The following is a 17,363-nucleotide window of genomic DNA, read 5'->3' on the forward strand; positions in this document are numbered from 1 at the left end:
AAGCAAACACAATTCATTATGTTGTCTTCCTTGTCCAACATCTACTTCTAAGAATGTAATAGTTTAGTGAGTATTCACAATCAAAGATGGTGTCAAAGATGATATATTTTTATGTGAACCGCTCCTTCTTTATCACTTCCTATTAGTTGCAACAATGACCAAGGTCTACGTTTGTCCACCCTCAAAAAGTTTCAATCATCATTCTTTTTATATGTGAAGCCATCACTTCCCATAAGATCATTACTTGATCTTTCATGCTTTTCTTCTTTTCTCAATCTTTTGATCATGGCATGAGGCAAGGCCCTTCACTAAGACACTCTTTATTATATGACTCACAAACTCGAATACATCGGGGGTGACACAAAGCAAAACTCAAGCCTAAAACAATAAGAACATTATTCTACTAGAGGAAGATAAAACCAAGAAGAATCGAACTAAGAAAAGGTAAAGGCAAAATATGTGATGGTGATACGATACCGGGGCAACTCCCCCAAGCTTGGCACAAGCCAAGGGGATTGCCCATACCCATGCTTAGTTGTCTTCCTTTCGAGGTGATGGTGGTTGAGTTGTTTTGTACTTTGATTCTGAGAGGGCCATCAATCTTTGATTTATACCTTGGAGCTCTGTGATATGTTTCTCCAGCAAAACAACTTCACGAGTGAGATAAGTATTACGAACACGAGTTATTTCACATAACCTCAAGAGCTCGACCAAGGATGGAGGTAAAAGGTGGAGATAAGGTTGAAGAATATCCTCTTCCTCGGTTTCTTCCTTGTTGAGAATAGATTGCCCTTGGTCCAATGCCGGATTCTTCTCCTTACATTTTCCCTTAGTTTCTTTAGGTACCCTTTCCTTGGCCTCCATGACCTCCATTCTTTTCAGATCATCATTCACTTCTTCATAGACTTGCGGGAGATCGTTCTCCCCCACATATTCCTGAGACGACATCTTCCTCTAAATCTGCGGCAGAAAACAGGCTCGAAACGAAAACAGTGCAAATTTGCGTGATACGAGGCTCAGACCTTTCGGGATAATATATAATGATTTTTTTCCGACCAGAAGGAGTACTCCACATGAAAACGGAGTCCGGGAGGCACGCGAGGTGGTCACAAGCCCCCCAGGTGCGGCCAGGAGGGTGGCACGCGAGGTGGTCACAAGCCCCCCAGGTGCGGCCAGGAGGGTGGCCCGCGCCTGGAAGGCTTGTCGCCTCCTCGTGCGCTTTCCGGACTACTTTAAATTTTTCTAAAAATTCCAAAACAGAGAAAATTCGAATTGGAAAAGTTTTGGAGTGTGTTTACTTACCGAATCACATACCTCTTCATTTTCGGAGTCTGAAACAGGCTGATAAATATCCCTAATGTACTCCTCCGAAGTTATGGTATTGATAATATTTCTTTCAACATTTATGGGAGTACCTGAGATATAATGCTTGATTCTTTGCCCGTTTACCACTCTCGGAAAATTACCTTCCGTGTTGTTGAACTTGATGGCACCGGAAAGATATACTTCATCAACAATGTAAGGACCTTCCCATTTAGAGACATAAAATCTTAAACGAGAATTATATAGCAAGACATAATCACCTACATTGAACTCACGTTTCTGTATCCTTTTATCATGCCACCTCTTAACCTTTTCTTTTAACAACTTGGCATTTTCATATGCGTGAGCTCTCCATTCATCATGCGAGCTAATATCCAATAACCTCTTCTCACCAGCTAGTTTGAAATCAAAGTTGAGCTCTTTGATTGCCCAATAAGCCTTGTGCTATAACTTAAGAGGTAAATGACAAGCTTGGCCATAAACCATTTTGTAGGGATACATGCCCATGGGATTCTTATAGGCGGTTCTATAAGCCCAAAGTGCATCATCGAGCTTCTTATACCAATTCTTTGTAGACATATTGACAGTCTTTTGCAGAATTAGTTTAATCTCTCTATTGCTTAGCTTTACTTGACCACTCGACTTAGGGTGATAGGGAGATGCAATTCTATGGTTGATATCATACTTACCAAGCGTTTTACGGAAAGCACCATGAATGAAATGTGAACCACCATCAGTCATCAGATATCTAGGGATTCCAAATCTAGGGAAAATAACTTCTTTAAGCATCCTGATAGAGGTGTTGTGATCAGCACTACTAGTCGGGATAGCTTCTACCGACTTAGTAACATAATCAACAGCAACTAGGATATGAGTATACACGTTGGATTTTGGAAAAGGTCCCATATAATCAAAGCCCCAAACATCAAATGGTTCAATGACAAGTGAATAATTCATAGGCATTTCCTGACGTTTACCGATATTACCTATTCTTTGACATTCGTCACAAGACAAGACAAACTTACGAGCATCCTTGAAGAGAGTGGGCCAATAGAAACCTGATTGCAATACCTTGTGTGCAGTTCTATCTCCCGCATGGTGTCCTCTGCAGGCCTCATAGTGACACTTCTGTAAGATCTGTCTCTGTTCATGTTTAGGTACACAACGTCTAAAAACACCATCTACCCCTTCCCTATAAAGGTGAGGATTATCCGAAAAGTAATGTCACAAATCAAAGAAGAATTTCTTCTTTTGCTCGTATGTGAAACTAGGTGGTATATATTTGGCAACGATATAGTTTGCATAATCAGCATACCACGGTGCACTACATGAAGTATTGATGACATTCAATTGCTCATCAGGAAAGCTATCATCAATATATTGTGGGTCATCAAGAACATTCTCCAACCTAGACAAGTTATCTGCTACTGGGTTCTCAGCACCCTTCCTATCGACAACATGCAAATCAAATTCTTGTAGCAAGAGAACCCATCTGATAAGTCTAGGTTTAGCGTCTTTATTCTCCATGAGGTACTTAATAGCAGCGTGATCAGTGTGAATAGTGACTTTGGAATCAACTATGTAAGATCTGAACTTTTCACATGCAAACACGAGTGCTAAAAATTCCTTTTCCATAGTAGCATAGTTTCTTTGGGCACTGTCCAGAGTTTTATTAGCGTAGTGAATAACATTCAACTTCTTATCAACTCTTTGTCCTAGGACAGCACCAATAGCACAATCACTAGCATCACACATGATTTCAAAAGGTAAGTTCCAATCAGGTGGTTGAACAATAGGTGCAGTTATCAAAGCCCTCTTAAGTATTTCGAAGGCTTCCTCACAATCATCATCAAAAACAAAAGGAATATCCTTTTGCAAGAGATTGGTAAGAGGCCTAGAAATCTTAGAGAAGTCCTTAATGAACCTTCTATAGAAACCAGCATAAACCTAGGAAACTTCATATACCTTTGATACCTGTAGGGCATGGCATTTTCTCGATCGCATCAACCTTAGCCTTATCGACTTCAATACCTCTTTCAGAAATTTTATGTCCTAAGACGATGCCTTCGTTAACCATAAAGTGTCACTTCTCCCAATTCAAGACAAGGTTGGTGTCTTTACATCTCTGTAAGACTCGATCAAGGTTGCTGAGGCAATCATCAAAAGAAGACCCTTAAACAGAGAAGTCATCCATGAAAACCTCAACAATCTTTTCACAGAAGTCAGAGAATATAGCATCATATATCTTTGAAAACTGGCAGGTGCATTACATAAGCCAAAAGACATACGTCTGTAAGCAAAGGTACCGAAAGGGCAGGTGAAAGTGGTTTTCTCCTGATCAGATTGTGCAACACGTGTTTGGGAGAAACCAGAATAACCATCTAGAAAGCAGAAGTGTGTATGTTTACACAATCTTTCTAGCATTTGGTCGATAAAAAGGCAAAGGGTAATGATCTTTCCTAGCGGCTTAATTCAATTTCCTAAAATCGATCACCATCCTATAGCCAGTAAAAATCCTATGTGAATCAATTCATCCTTATCATTAGGGACAACGATAATACCTCCCTTCTTAGGAACGCAATGCACCGGACTCACCCAATCAGTATGAGCAAAAGGATAGATAATACCTGTTTCCAGGAGCTTTATTACTTCTTTTCTTACTACCTCTTTCATCTTAGGATTTAATCTCCGTTGATGATCAGCAACTGGTTTGGAACCAGGATCAGTTTTAATCTTGTGCTGGCATAGAGTGGGACTAATGCCCTTAAGATCATCAGGAGTATATCCAATAGAAGCACGGTGCTTCCTCAGAGTTTGTAGTAACTTCTTTTCTTCATGCTCTGAGAGTGTAGCACTAATTATAATAGAATATATCTCTTTTTCATCGAGATAAGCATACTAAAGAGTATCAGGAAACTGTTTGAGCTCGAATACATGATCACCCTTTGGTGGGGGTGGATCTCCAAGGAGTTCAACAGGCAAATTATTCTTAAGGATAGGATATTGTTCAAAGATAACTCTATCTATCTCATCCCGTTCATCCATATGCATATCATTTTCATGCTCAAGCAAGTATTGCTCTAAGGGATTAGTAGGAGGCATGGAAATAGAAGCTAGGGCAATAGTTTCATCCGTACTAGACACCTCTTTTTCATGAGGTTGTCTACCAAACTTGGAGAAACTGAACTCATGTGACACACCTTCAAAGCCAACAGTGACAGTTTGCTTCTCATAGGCAATATGAGCATTGACAGTATTGAGAAAAGGTCTGCCAAATATGATGGGACAAAAGCTATCTTGTGTGGTAGCAAGAACGAGGAAATCAGTAGGATACTTCGTTTTACCACATAAGACTTCAACATCTCTAACAATTCCCAAAGGGCAGATAGTATCTCTATTGGCAAGCTGAATAGTGACCTCAATGGGTTCTATCTCGAGAGGTGCAATCTCGTCTTTGATTTCATCTTATAAGGATTGAGGTATTGTACTAACACTAGCACCCACGTCACATAGACCATGATAACAATGATCTCCTATCTTAACAGAAACAACAGGCGTGCCAACAACAGGCCTATGTTTGTCTGTAGCATGAGGTTTAGCAATTCTAGCAGCATCTTCACAGAAGTGAATATCATGGCCCTCAACATTGTCGGACAGAAGACCTTTGATAATAGCAATGCTAGGTTCAACTCTAATTTGCTCAGGGGGTGTAGGTGTCCTAATATAGCCCCTACGTATCACAGTTGAAGCTTTAGAATGATCCTTTATCCTAACAGGGAAAGGTGGTTTCTCAATGTCAGCACTGGAAAAATAGGATCATTATAAGCAATGACTTTCTCTTCAACTGGATTGGGTTTAACTACATTGACTTCTAAGGGAGGATGATATTTAAACCACTTCTCTTTGGGGAGATCAATATGAGCAGCAAATGATTCACACAATAAAGCTACTATCTCAGAGTCAAGTCCATACTTAGCGCTAAAATCACAAAAAGTATTTGTTTCAACAAAGGATATAACGCAATCAAACTTGAAATTCATACCTGACTCCTTACCTTCATCAATCTCCCAATCTTCAGAGTTGCATTTAATTATTTCCAATAAATTCAATTTGAAGTCAATATCTCTATTCATAAAAGAACCGGTACAAGAAGTATCAAGCATGGTGCGATCATCATGAGAAAGCCGAGCATAGAAGTTTTGAATGATAATTTCTGTCGAGAGCTCATGGTTGGGGCATGAATATAACATTGATTTAAACCTCCCCCAAGCTTGAGTGATGCTTTCCCTGTCATGATGCCAAAAATTATAAATATAATTCCGATCACAATGTACTAGATGCATAGGATAAAACTTTTGATGAAATTCCAATTTCAATCGGTTGTAGCTCCATGATCCAGTATCATTGGATAGCCTATACGATGTCAATGCTTTATCCTTCAAAGATAGTGAAATTTTGATAAGTAAGAGTGTCTAACCCAACGAGGAGCAGAAGGATCTGACAAGTGGTTTTCAGCAAGGTAATCTCTGCAAGCACAGAAATTATCGGTAACTTGTAGTTGTGTGACAAGATGATTCGCAGCAAGTAGCAAGTAACAACGGTAACAAAGGTGCAGAAAAGTGGCCCAATCCCTTTTGTAGCAAGGGACAAGCCTGTACAAACTCTTATAGGAGGTAAAGCGCTCCCGAGGACACATGGGAATTTCTGTCAAGCTAGTTTTCATCATGTTCATATGATTCGCGTTCGCTACTTTGATAGTTTGATATGAGGGTGGACCGGCGCTTGGTTACTGCCCTTACTTGGACAAGCCTCCCACTTATGATTAACCCCTCCCACAGGCATCCGCAACTATGAAACAAGAATTAAGACAAAGTCTAACCACAGCATTAAACTAGTGGATCCAAATCAGCCCCTTACAAAGCAACGCATAATCTATGGTTTAAGCTTCTGTCACTCTAGCAACCCATCATCTACTTACTACTTCCCAATGCCTTCCTCTAGGCCAAAATAATGGTGAAGTGTTATATAGTCGACGTTCACATAACACCAGTAGAGGAAAAACAACATACAACACATGAAAATATCGAACGAATACCAAATTCACATGACTACTTATGGCATGACTTATCCCACGTCCTCAGGAACAAAAGTGACTACTCAAAAGGCATAATCATATTCATGACCAGAGAGGTAATGAGTAGCATCAAAGATCTGAACATATAATCTTCCACCAAGTAATCCAACTAGCATCAACTACAAAGATTAATTAACACTACTAGAAATCTTACAAGTACCAATCGGAGTCGCGAGACGGAGATTGGTTTCAAGAGATGAACTAGGGTTTGGAGATGAGATGGTGCTTATGAAGATGTTGATGGTGACGAGTCCCCTCCGATGAGAGGAGTGTTGGTGATGACTATGGCGATGATTTCCCACTCCGGGAGGGAAGTTTCCCCAGCAGGATGACCCTGCCGGAGCTCTAGATTGGTTCTGCTCAAGTTCCGCCTCGTGGGGGCGGCGATTCCTCCCGAAAGCCTCCTCCTATTTTTTTTGGAACGAAACCCTTCTTGTAGGAAAAGAGGGGGGCCAGAGGGCCACCGGGGTGCCCACAAGCCCCCTAGGCGCGGCCAGGGGGGCCGCGCCTATCCGGCTTGTGGCCTCCTGCTGGCTCCCCTCTGGTACTTCTTCGGCCCATTATTTTTTATAAAATCCAAAATAAATACTCGTTGATTTTCACGGCTTTTGGAGTTGCGCAGAATAGGTATCTAAAACTTGCTCCTTTTTCAGGCCAGAATTCCTGCTGCCGACATTCTCCCTCTTCATGTAAACCTTGCAAAATAAGAGAGAAAAGGCATAAGTATTGTACCGTGAAGTTTAATAACAGCCCAAAAAGCGATAAATATCAACATGAAAGCATGATGAAAAATGGACGTATCAGCTGTCACTCGAAGTAGAGGTAGCATGGACTGAAGCTTTGTAAGCACCGCTTGACTTGTTGTGCAACTCATTTTTATCCTTGAGAGTCATTTCATGAGCAACAATCCTTCCAGACTTCAGTTGGCTTGAGATCCTTGTAATTTGGCATCATTTTGATTAATGTGCACACTATGTTGTATCTTCCATGCAAGGCTCTAACTATCTTCTTGATGATGATTTTGTCGGTCATCTCTTCACTTCCTCAGCCGGCAACCTCATTTGTGATGAGAGCTACCTTAGAGTACATCTCAACGAATCCTTCACCATCCTTCATCTTGAACTTGTCAAGCTGACTTTGAAGTACATCCAACTTAGATTCCCTGACAGAATCAATTACTTCGTGCATATCAATCAAAGTATGCCCAATTTCCTTTGCATTCTCAAGGCAACTGATTTAGTTGAATTCTTCGGGACACAAGAAGTTGAACACGATAACACATGCTTGAGAATTGCAAAGACTTTAGTTCTTCTGCTATAACATCACGGTTCTGTGCTTTTCCTTCAATGAAGAAATCACCTTGCACACCAACACAAACAATAGCCCAAACGACAGGATTATGACCAAGAATATGCATTTTGATCTTATGCTTCCAACTAGCAAAATTAGTGCCATCAAAAGATGGACCTTTATGGTAGTAATTTGCCTCACTAGCCGCCATACTCTCCTTGGTTGTGAAACCAATGCAGTCAAGACCATACTTTGATACCACTTGTAGGATCAAAAGTATGTCTAGAGGGGGTGATTAGACTACTTGACAAGATAAAAACTTAACCTTTTCCCAATTTTATGTGCTGGCCAGTTTAAGAAATTATGACTAGTCGAAGTACACCCTAAACATGCACATCTAAGAGTATAGAAGCGGAAAGTAAAACATGAAAGTGTAAAGTAGAGGGTAAGGTACAGAGATCAAACGCAAAGGTTGACATGATGATTTTTGGCATGGTTCCGATAGGTGGCGCTATCGTACGTCCATGTTAGTGGAGACTTCAACCCACACAGGGTAATGGATGCGAGAGTCCACAGAGGGCTCCTGATGGGGTTATAGTCCTAGGGTAGGGTCATAGGCCTGCCCTGTAGGTCCTACCCAAGGACTACCCCTCACAAAGGACAAGGCCCTTAGTCACCTCCGACTGAATTAAGGAGTCCCCATCATCCAGTCGGTAATAGGTCCTCGGTCATCCAGTCGGAGACTAGCATTCGGAGGATATCAAGCTAACCGACCGGATACCACTCGGTGAAATCGTAACCCCCCGGAGGGAAACGGTCGTACTTTTCCAGGTGCATTTATTAGCATTTAGGGTGTACGTTACTTGTAACGTACGCATTCAATCGCCACTACTCCACCCCTGTACCGGAACCGTTGTGGAGGACATCGCACTCTATATAAGCCACCCTCCCCCGCTGGTAGAGGGGTTAGCAACTCATTTGTATTCCATATTCCACTCGACAACAAGCTCCCAGAGCACTGAGACGTAGGGCTATTACCTCCACCGTAGAGGGGCCTGAACTCATACAACCTCGCCGTAGCTGGGACTCTGCCCATCTTTTTCGTACCCTACACATCTTCTGTCAGGCTTATACCCACGACAGTTGGCGCCCACCTTGGGGCAGGCGTCTAAGCGACTTCCGGCGAGTGTGTGACCACTTCCTTTCGTCATATCGTCTGGCGGAGATTCGAGCATGGATCACCAGATCTTCTTCAGCGCTCTCTCCTTCATCGTCGACGATTCGGCGTGGCTTCGGGATGCGCCCCTCGACATTGAGGCGCTGCCCCGTCGTGGGGCTAGGCAGTTCCGTGCTGGTGCCCGCGGCATTCTTCTTCTCCAACAGTCGGCTCCGGTGTCGACCTGCACCGCCGTCACGTGCCGCAGCAAGCGGTCTCGCCGTCCGCGGTTCCAGCGTTGGGTGGAACACGCTGAGGCGCGCAAGAACGCATCTTCGCAAGTGGCGGTTCTAGAGTCTGTTGTGGTTGCGCGTAGTCCCAGCACTCGGGCTCGGTTCCGACCGAGTTTCCTTCTGAGTATACGGGTCGAGGGCCTGTAGCGGAATTACACATGGCCAACTCCCATGAAGATCCCCGTCAAGCTGGCCGGAACGAGCACGAGATCGGCGAAACGTCCAGCGTGCGTCGTCCGCCTCGTCGTTCTGCCAGTCGACACACTCGGCGGAGCAACGTGGATTTGTTCCGCATACCCCTCCTCAACTTGGCTGCAGCTGCCAAGATAGCCGATTCCCTCCAGCCGACTGATTCAGTGGCTGGTAGGGGAATCGAGCAGATCCGAGCACTGTTGCACACGGCGCAGCAGCAGAATTCGGCAGTCTCCCAGTCGCATAACAGGATCCATAATAGTTCCGTTCATGCGAATACGCATCGGTCGGTTCACAGCCCAGGTTCCCATCAGCGGCACAGGGGAGGTAGCCGTTCCATAAATCACGAAGATCGCCGCCGTTCACGCACTCCTCCGCAGGGTGGGCCCTACGGGCCCCGACATCATGATGATCGGCGTTCAGTCGGTGACACTTACGACCCAAGGCCCGACGCAAGAGGGCATATCGCCCAGCGGAGGGTCGACAGGGGCCGGGCCCACCGCCATGGTCGTGATACTGACCGTCCGAGTGGAAGCAGGGCCATCGTTTCTGGTCCCGAGTGTTTCAGTCGAGCCATCCGTTCGGCTGACATCCCTCCCAACTTCCGATTGGCGATGGGAATTAGCAAGTTACAGAAGAGTCCAAGCCAGAAACATGGCTGGATGACTACCGAGTGGCACTGCAGATCGGAGGAGGGGACGACCATGTCGCCATGAAGCACCTCCCTCTGATGCTCGACGGCTCGGCTCAAGCGTGGTTGAACCAGTTGGCCCCCTCAAGCATCTACAGCTGGGCAGATCTAGCCCGGGTGTTCATCAGGACCTTCGAAGGGACGTGCAAGCGCCCTGCTGGCCTCGTGGAGCTCCAGCAATGCGTCCAAAAGCAGAATGAGCCCCTGCGCGACTTCATCCAGCATTGGACAACTCTCTACCACACGGTGGAGAACGTCACCGAGCATCAAGCAGTCTGCGCCTTCAAGGCAGGCGTGCGGTACAGGGATCTATACCTTAAGTTTGGCCGAACAGGCGACATCTCCATGAGCAAGATGATGGAGATAGCGACACGCTATGCAAATGGTGAAGAAGAGGACCGCAATAGTCGCTGAAGGAGATGGGGGGCAACACTCGGAAGCAGAAGCAGAAAGCTCCAACTGCTCCGCAAGCGGAAGCTGCAGCCGTAACGAATGCCAAGTTCAAAGGCAAAGGGAAGGCTCAGTTCACCCCCAAGAAGAAGCAGTTCAATAACCCCATCCTGGACCAGCCATGTCCGGTTCATACGAAGATGGACGAAGAAGGCAACCCCATATATGCGAAGCATACCACTTGACAGTGTCGCCTCCTGATCTAGGGGTTCAGCGAAGGGCAACCGAGTGAGAAGGACCATGAACAGGATGAGGAGGATAAGGAGGATCCGTTCCCCCAAGTCCATGCAACCCTGATGATTTTTGCTGACGTCGAGAGCAAGAGTCGACTCAAGCTGGTGAACAGAGAGGTGAACATGGCCACCCCTGCCAGCCCCAAGTTCCTCAAATGGTCTCAGACTGCGATCACCTTTGACCAGTCGGATCATCCAGCACATGTACCCACCCCGAGGAGACAGGCTTTGGTCGTCGACCCGACGGTCGAAGGAGTCCGACTGCGCAAAGTCCTCATGGATGGCGGCAGCGGCTTGAACATCATGTACGCCGACACACTCGAGGGGATGGGCATCCCGATGTCCAAACTCAGCGAGAGCAGCATGCTGTTCCATGGAGTCGTCCCTGGAGGGAAGGCTAAGTCACTCGGCCAGATCGCGTTGGACATCCTTTTCGGCTCCGACAAGAACTTCCGCAAGGGAAAGCCTACGTTCGAAGTGGTCGACTTCCAGAGCGCTTATCATGCAATTCTGGGCCGCCCAGCGTATGCACGTTTCATGGCCCGTCCATGTTACGTATACCTGAAGCTGAAGATGCCAGGTCCGAAGGGTGTGATTACCATCACAGGCAATCGGCAGCGGGCCGAAGAGTGTCTGCAGCAGGGATCAAGAATCGCCGACGAGCAGATGGCCGTCCTCGAGCTTGACGAGTACAAGAAAACAGTCGACCCCGCCGACCTGATGCACTCAAAGAAGCCCGCTTCAGAGTCTGCATTTTAGTCGGCGGGAGAAACGAAGAAGGTCAGCATCCACCCGACGGACGCCACTCGGGGACTTAGCTGTGATCAAGAATCACCTAAGTAATACATTTCTCCGAGTGTGCACTAAACGTCACACACGGGGGGCTTAGCTGCGATCCAGAATCGCCTAAGTATTAACTTTCTCCGAGTGTGCACTTAACGTCGCACTCGAAGGCTTAGATGCGATCCAGAATCGCCTAAGTATTAACTTTCTCCGAGTGTGCACTTAACGTCGCACTCGGAGGCTTAGATGCGATCCGGAATCGCCTAAGTATTAACTTTCTCCGAGTGTGCGCTTACCGTCATACTCGGGGATTTAGCCGCGATCACGAATTGCCTAAGTATTAACTTTCTTCGGGTGTGCACTTAACACCACACTCGGGGATTTAGATGCGATGCAGAATCACCTAAGCACCCACATGCCTTCAATTGTATCCTACAGGTACACTCGGGTAATCAACTGACAACTTCATGAGTTGCAGACACTCATTGAGACTCATGAAGATGTCAAGACAACAAACATGTTCCGAATGCTTGCCTTTGGCTTCACCAAGAAACGTCAACAAAAACTCGAGTCAAAATTGCAACAGAAGAGCAAAAGATTCGATTCAGAGTTCAACGAAAGATAGTGCCTCGGTGTGGATCAAGCTTACCCACACCGAAACGAGAATGTAACGGCCAACAGCAGTGGCCAAAGTTTCTTACACAGCGGCACTAGGCATACCGAGGATAATGTTTTTTACGCGTCGTTTGGCTCGGTGCCAGGACTGGAGGGCTCTACGAACGTGTCCAGGTCAATACCGTCGGCGATGCGGGTGGCACTTTCAAGGAAGGTTTCCATGAAGTCTTTGAATCGAAGTTTCTTTGTGTTGGCCACCTTCAATGTCTTCAGCTTTTCCTCGCGCACCTCCTTGCAATGGACTCGGACCAGGGACCGAACAACATCTGCACCACAATGAGCTGCAGATTTCTTCCACGACTGCACTCGTTTCGGAATCTCCTCCAGTCGAGCCATCAGGTTCTCCATCTCCTGCCGCAACTCATCTTCTGGACAAAGCTCCTTGTCGATTCGGCCGATGACTTGTCTCAGTCGACCGATGAAAGGACCAACTCTGCCCACGTGGATGTGCGCACGGAGCAGATCCCGATTGGCGTCCTCGCCGAGTGGAACGTTCTCGAGAATCGACCGCTCCACATCAGCTGCTTCAGCTTCAGCGTCAAAGCAAAAATCTGCGACAACAGGACAAGCAAACAATAAGCGCCGAGTGTGACGCGCATAACACAACCACTCGGAAAAAGCAAGACTTACCAGCCAGACGCGTCATCATCTGCCGAGCCCAGTCGCTGACGTATTTCTCCTGTGCTCTGCACCGTTTGTTCAGCACGTCCATTTGTCCCATCAGAGTAGTCCTTTGTTTCCCCATCTTTTCAACTTCCTCAGTCAACACCTTGTTCGCTTCACGAGCCTGCTCCAATGACTTCTCTCGTCCCGCCAGAGCATACTTCATGCCAGCCATTGCAAGCAGCGCCGCATCAAGCTCACCAGCTAACTGATTCTTCTGCGCCCTGAGAGTCTCATAGGTTGTTCCCATTTCACAAGTTTTCTGCCACCCAGCACCAAGAGACAATCAGATAATTCAGCAATAAAAGTCTAAGTTCTTCAGACCCCTGCCGACGCAAGCAGTCAACAGCGGTCTCGGGGAGTACACCCAGTGGGTTCACTAAGAGTGACCCCACTGGCATGCAACTCAAGCAAGCCCGCCCTATTGAGATGCATGTTACCACCTACACCTACGAGGCCAATACTACCCGACCTGAGTACAAATTACTCTCGGGGACGCTTATAGTAAGTGCACTCCGAGTGCCACAACTGCTCGCAGTCGGTCATTTTATTTACACACATGACCAAAGCAAAGACAATATGTATAAAGACAACTGCCGGTGCAAGCACTCGACAGAAGTCTCGGGGACTACACCCACTGGATTCACTCAGAGTGAACCCATTGCAAACAACAGATGCTATCCAAAAACACCCAGTGGGTTACAAGAGAAAAGTAAATACTTACTAGCCCACTTACTCGGATATCATTCGGCAGCTCCAAGCTCCGCTGGTACAACGATGCGACGGAGTTGTAGGCCTTCTTGGCTTCTCCAGCCATCAGCTCCGCCTGCACCATGGCTCCTTTGGCCGCTCCCACCTACAACTCCGGGAGACGCTGGATGTGGAACTCGACATTCGACGAGCCTGGCATCGTTAGAAGCTCCTGAGGCATCCCAAGGTCCGCTCCAGTCGGCTCTTCAACCAGCAGCGCCGGTTCAGTCGGTGGCAGCGCCTCAGTCGGCAGCACGTCGGCGGCGAGAGCAGCAACTGGCGGGACAGCCTCAAGGATAGGCTCTGCGGCTGGCTTAGGCCCCTCTTGGTCACCCTCGCCCACATAAATCGCCCCCGCCAGACCGAATGTCGCAAAACCTCAGAAAAAGAGAAGGACAAGACCGAAGATAGAATTCGAGACATGATAGGATAAAACACTCGAAGTCACTACAACGCACCTGGCTGGGACGAGACGACGTTGTCCGTGTCCATGGGGTCATCCCCCTGGCGCGCCGGAGAGGTGGAAGAAGTAGCGACTCTGTCGAGTGAAATCCATTCGACCAATGAACAGGAATTCACTCGGATATCAGAAGAAATTAGAAGATCGATACACTTACGTGGAGGTGACGGGGACAACAACCCTCATCCACGGCAGAGCCTTCCGAGGTTTGGACCCACTCGGTTTGGCCGCCTTGTCAGACTGACCCGCAGGCTCAGCGGCAGCATCCCTGACCCTCTTGGTGCTCCGAGCACTCGGGACCACCGGGGCAGTGGGCGGAGCACTCGAAGATGCTGGAGGGACCGAGGGAATGGCAGGCTCGTGTTGGCGCTTGGTCCGACTCTCTGATTGCGGAGGCGGCGAGTCCTGCTCTTCGTCTTCCTCCTCTTCCCCGCTAGGCTCTTCCTCCGACTCCCCGCTGTCGGAGACATACTCAGCGCTCTCCACGCTGCCTTCCTGGCTGCCTTCCTCCTCCTCGGTCGGGTTCCCGTTCGAGACGAGAGAAAACCAGTTGGTCCACTCCTGCATAAAATTCAGTCGGCGACATCAGACGTCACATAGAGATTCAAGCAAACGATAAGATTAAGACAGTTAGGAGCACTCGACAAGTGCCACTCACCTGATTCGGAGGAGGATTATCCGCGCAGAAAGGCTTCACTCGCCGAGATCCTTTGGGATTCTCGCAGGGGCCTGTGATCTGGAGCACCCACGAGGTGACCTTCTCCTCAGTCACGGCCACAACGTTGGTCCGAGTGGAATCCTCGGGCCCCGTATAATGCCAGATGGCGTGGTCGCGAGCCTGCAGAGGTTGGATACGCCGACCGAGGAAGACCTCCAGCAAGTCTATGCCAGTGACCCCCCTCCTGACGACATCTACGAGTGCTTCGACCAGAGGCTGGATGTCGTTCTTCTCCGCCCTCGTGAGCACGAGCTCCTTAGGTGGGGCGGGCCGATCTAAGCTAAAGGGAGGCAGCCATGTCGAAGCATTCGGACAGGCGATATCGTGGTAGTAGAACCACGTCGACTGCCAGTTCCTGACTGACTCACTTAGCTGGAGGGCAGGATAACTGCTCCGACTCTTTTTCTGGAAACCTAAGCCCCCGCAGAGCTGGAGAAGATGTGTTTTATCATCCGACTGGCTGAGTCGTTTGATGGTTTGGGATCTAGCAGAAAATATGTGCTTGAACAGCCCCCAATGGGGAGGACAGCCAATGAAACACTCGCACAGAACTATAAAAGCAGAGAGATGAGCAATGGCGTTCGGGGGAAATTGGTGAAGTTGTGCCCCGAAGTGCTTCATGATGCCCTTGAAGAAAGGATGCGGGGACAAGGAGAAACCTCGATAGACGTGGTTGAGCAGCAAGACGCGCTCCCCCTCCCGGGGCGCCGGCACGACCTCGTTCTCCGCCGGCAACCTCCAAAACTTGTGCACGATCATCCCGTGCTCAACCAGCTGCAGCAGATCCCCCTCCGTCACCGTGGAGGGGAGGAAGTCGCCTTGAATCCACCCCGCCGGCAGCGGCCGCTGCCACCGCTGAGCAGGAGCCGCCGCCTTCCCCTTCTTCTTCCTCGCCTCCATCTTGCTGGTCTGACCCTTGGACATGGCGGAAACTGCGAACCCGCAGGAGGAAGGAGGAGGGAGCAGTGTCGAGGCGCTGGAGGTGGCGAGAGAGAAGGAGCAGGCGAAGGGAAGAGATTCGGCGAGCGTAATGAAGAACCCTCGCCGCCGAGATTTAAGTAGGGTTCCGACTGGGTCGCTGTCAGGTGGGCCCGAAATCTTATCCCCCGACCCACCGCGGCGATATTAGTGGAGAGGTTGAAGGCGCGAGAATAGAGGCGTCAGGCGCTACTCGAGCGCAATGGCGTCATCCCCGCTGAGCGCGCGGAACCCGAAATTTGAGATCCCGGAAAATCCGCCGATGTCAGTTGACCGGTCGCGTCAGAAGATGCCGCAGAAGCACTCGGCTTCCGACAGTCTGTTTCGCGAGTACTTCCACTCGGATCGTTGGTCAGAAAAGATAAAATGGATTGAGGCAAGCAACGCCCAAGCCAATCCCACTCCAGTCGGATCCAAACTTCAAACATCGCTTCGTCGTTCCAACCCCAATCCATTCGGGGACTAATGATGGGGTTATTGTCCTAGGGTAGGGTCATAGTCGTGCCCTGTAGGTCCTACCCGAGGACTACCCCTCACAAAGGACAAGGCCCTTAGTCAGCTCCGACTGAATTAAGGAGTCCCCATTATCCAGTCGGTAACACGTCCTCGGTCATCCAGTCGGAGACTAGCATTCAGAGGATATCAAGCTAACAGACTGGATACCACTCGGTACATCGTAACCCCCCTGTAGGGAAACGGTCGTACGTTTCCAGGTGCATTTATTAGCATTTAGGGCGTACGTTACCTGTACCGTACACATTGAATCGCCACTACTCCACCCGTGTACCGGAACCGTTGTGGAGGGCAACGCACTCTATATAAGCCACCCTCCCCCGCTGGTAGAGGGGTTAGCAACTCATTTGAATTCCATATTCCACTCGACAACAAGCTCCCAGAGCACTGAGACGTAGGGCTATTACCTCCACCGTAGAGGGGCCTGAACTCATACAACCTCGCCGTAGCTGGGACTCTGCCCATCCTTTTCGTACCCTACACATCTACTGTCAGGCTTATACCCACGACAGCTCCACCCACAAGGGGCCCACCAAGAAGCGGCCTTGTCTATTCCACCACGACTTCCGTCAACACAGGACTAGCCTCACTCATGGTAGATCTTCCTGAAGTAGGCGATCTCCTTTCCCCTGCAAACATCTTGGTTCAACTCAACAACACGAAGTAGGAGGCTCCATAGCAAAACCTAACCAATCAAGGCGGCACCACCCTCCAAAAGGTAATAGATGTGGTAGAACGATAAACTCCTTGCTCTTGTGCTTCAAAAGATAGTCTCCTCAACACTCAATCACTCTCTCTCAGATTTGGCAGGGGTAGGAGAGATTGATCTTGTGGAAAGCAACATGGGGAGGCTAGAAATCAAGGTTCAAATGGTTGGAATGGACTCTCTTTATCTCAACTCATGAGTAGGAGGCTCTCTCTCATAAAAATGGATCTAGCAAGTGTAAGTGTGTTCTGAGAGCTTCCTATGAGAATGAGAGGTAGGTGGAGAAGTATATATAGGCATCCCCCAAAATCCAACAATTACAACATTATTGCCCAACGCGGTAACATCGAAATGA

The sequence above is a fragment of the Hordeum vulgare genome, chromosome 2H (genome assembly GCF_904849725.1).
Source record: "Hordeum vulgare subsp. vulgare chromosome 2H, MorexV3_pseudomolecules_assembly, whole genome shotgun sequence".
NCBI classification, from domain to species: domain Eukaryota; kingdom Viridiplantae; phylum Streptophyta; class Magnoliopsida; order Poales; family Poaceae; genus Hordeum; species Hordeum vulgare.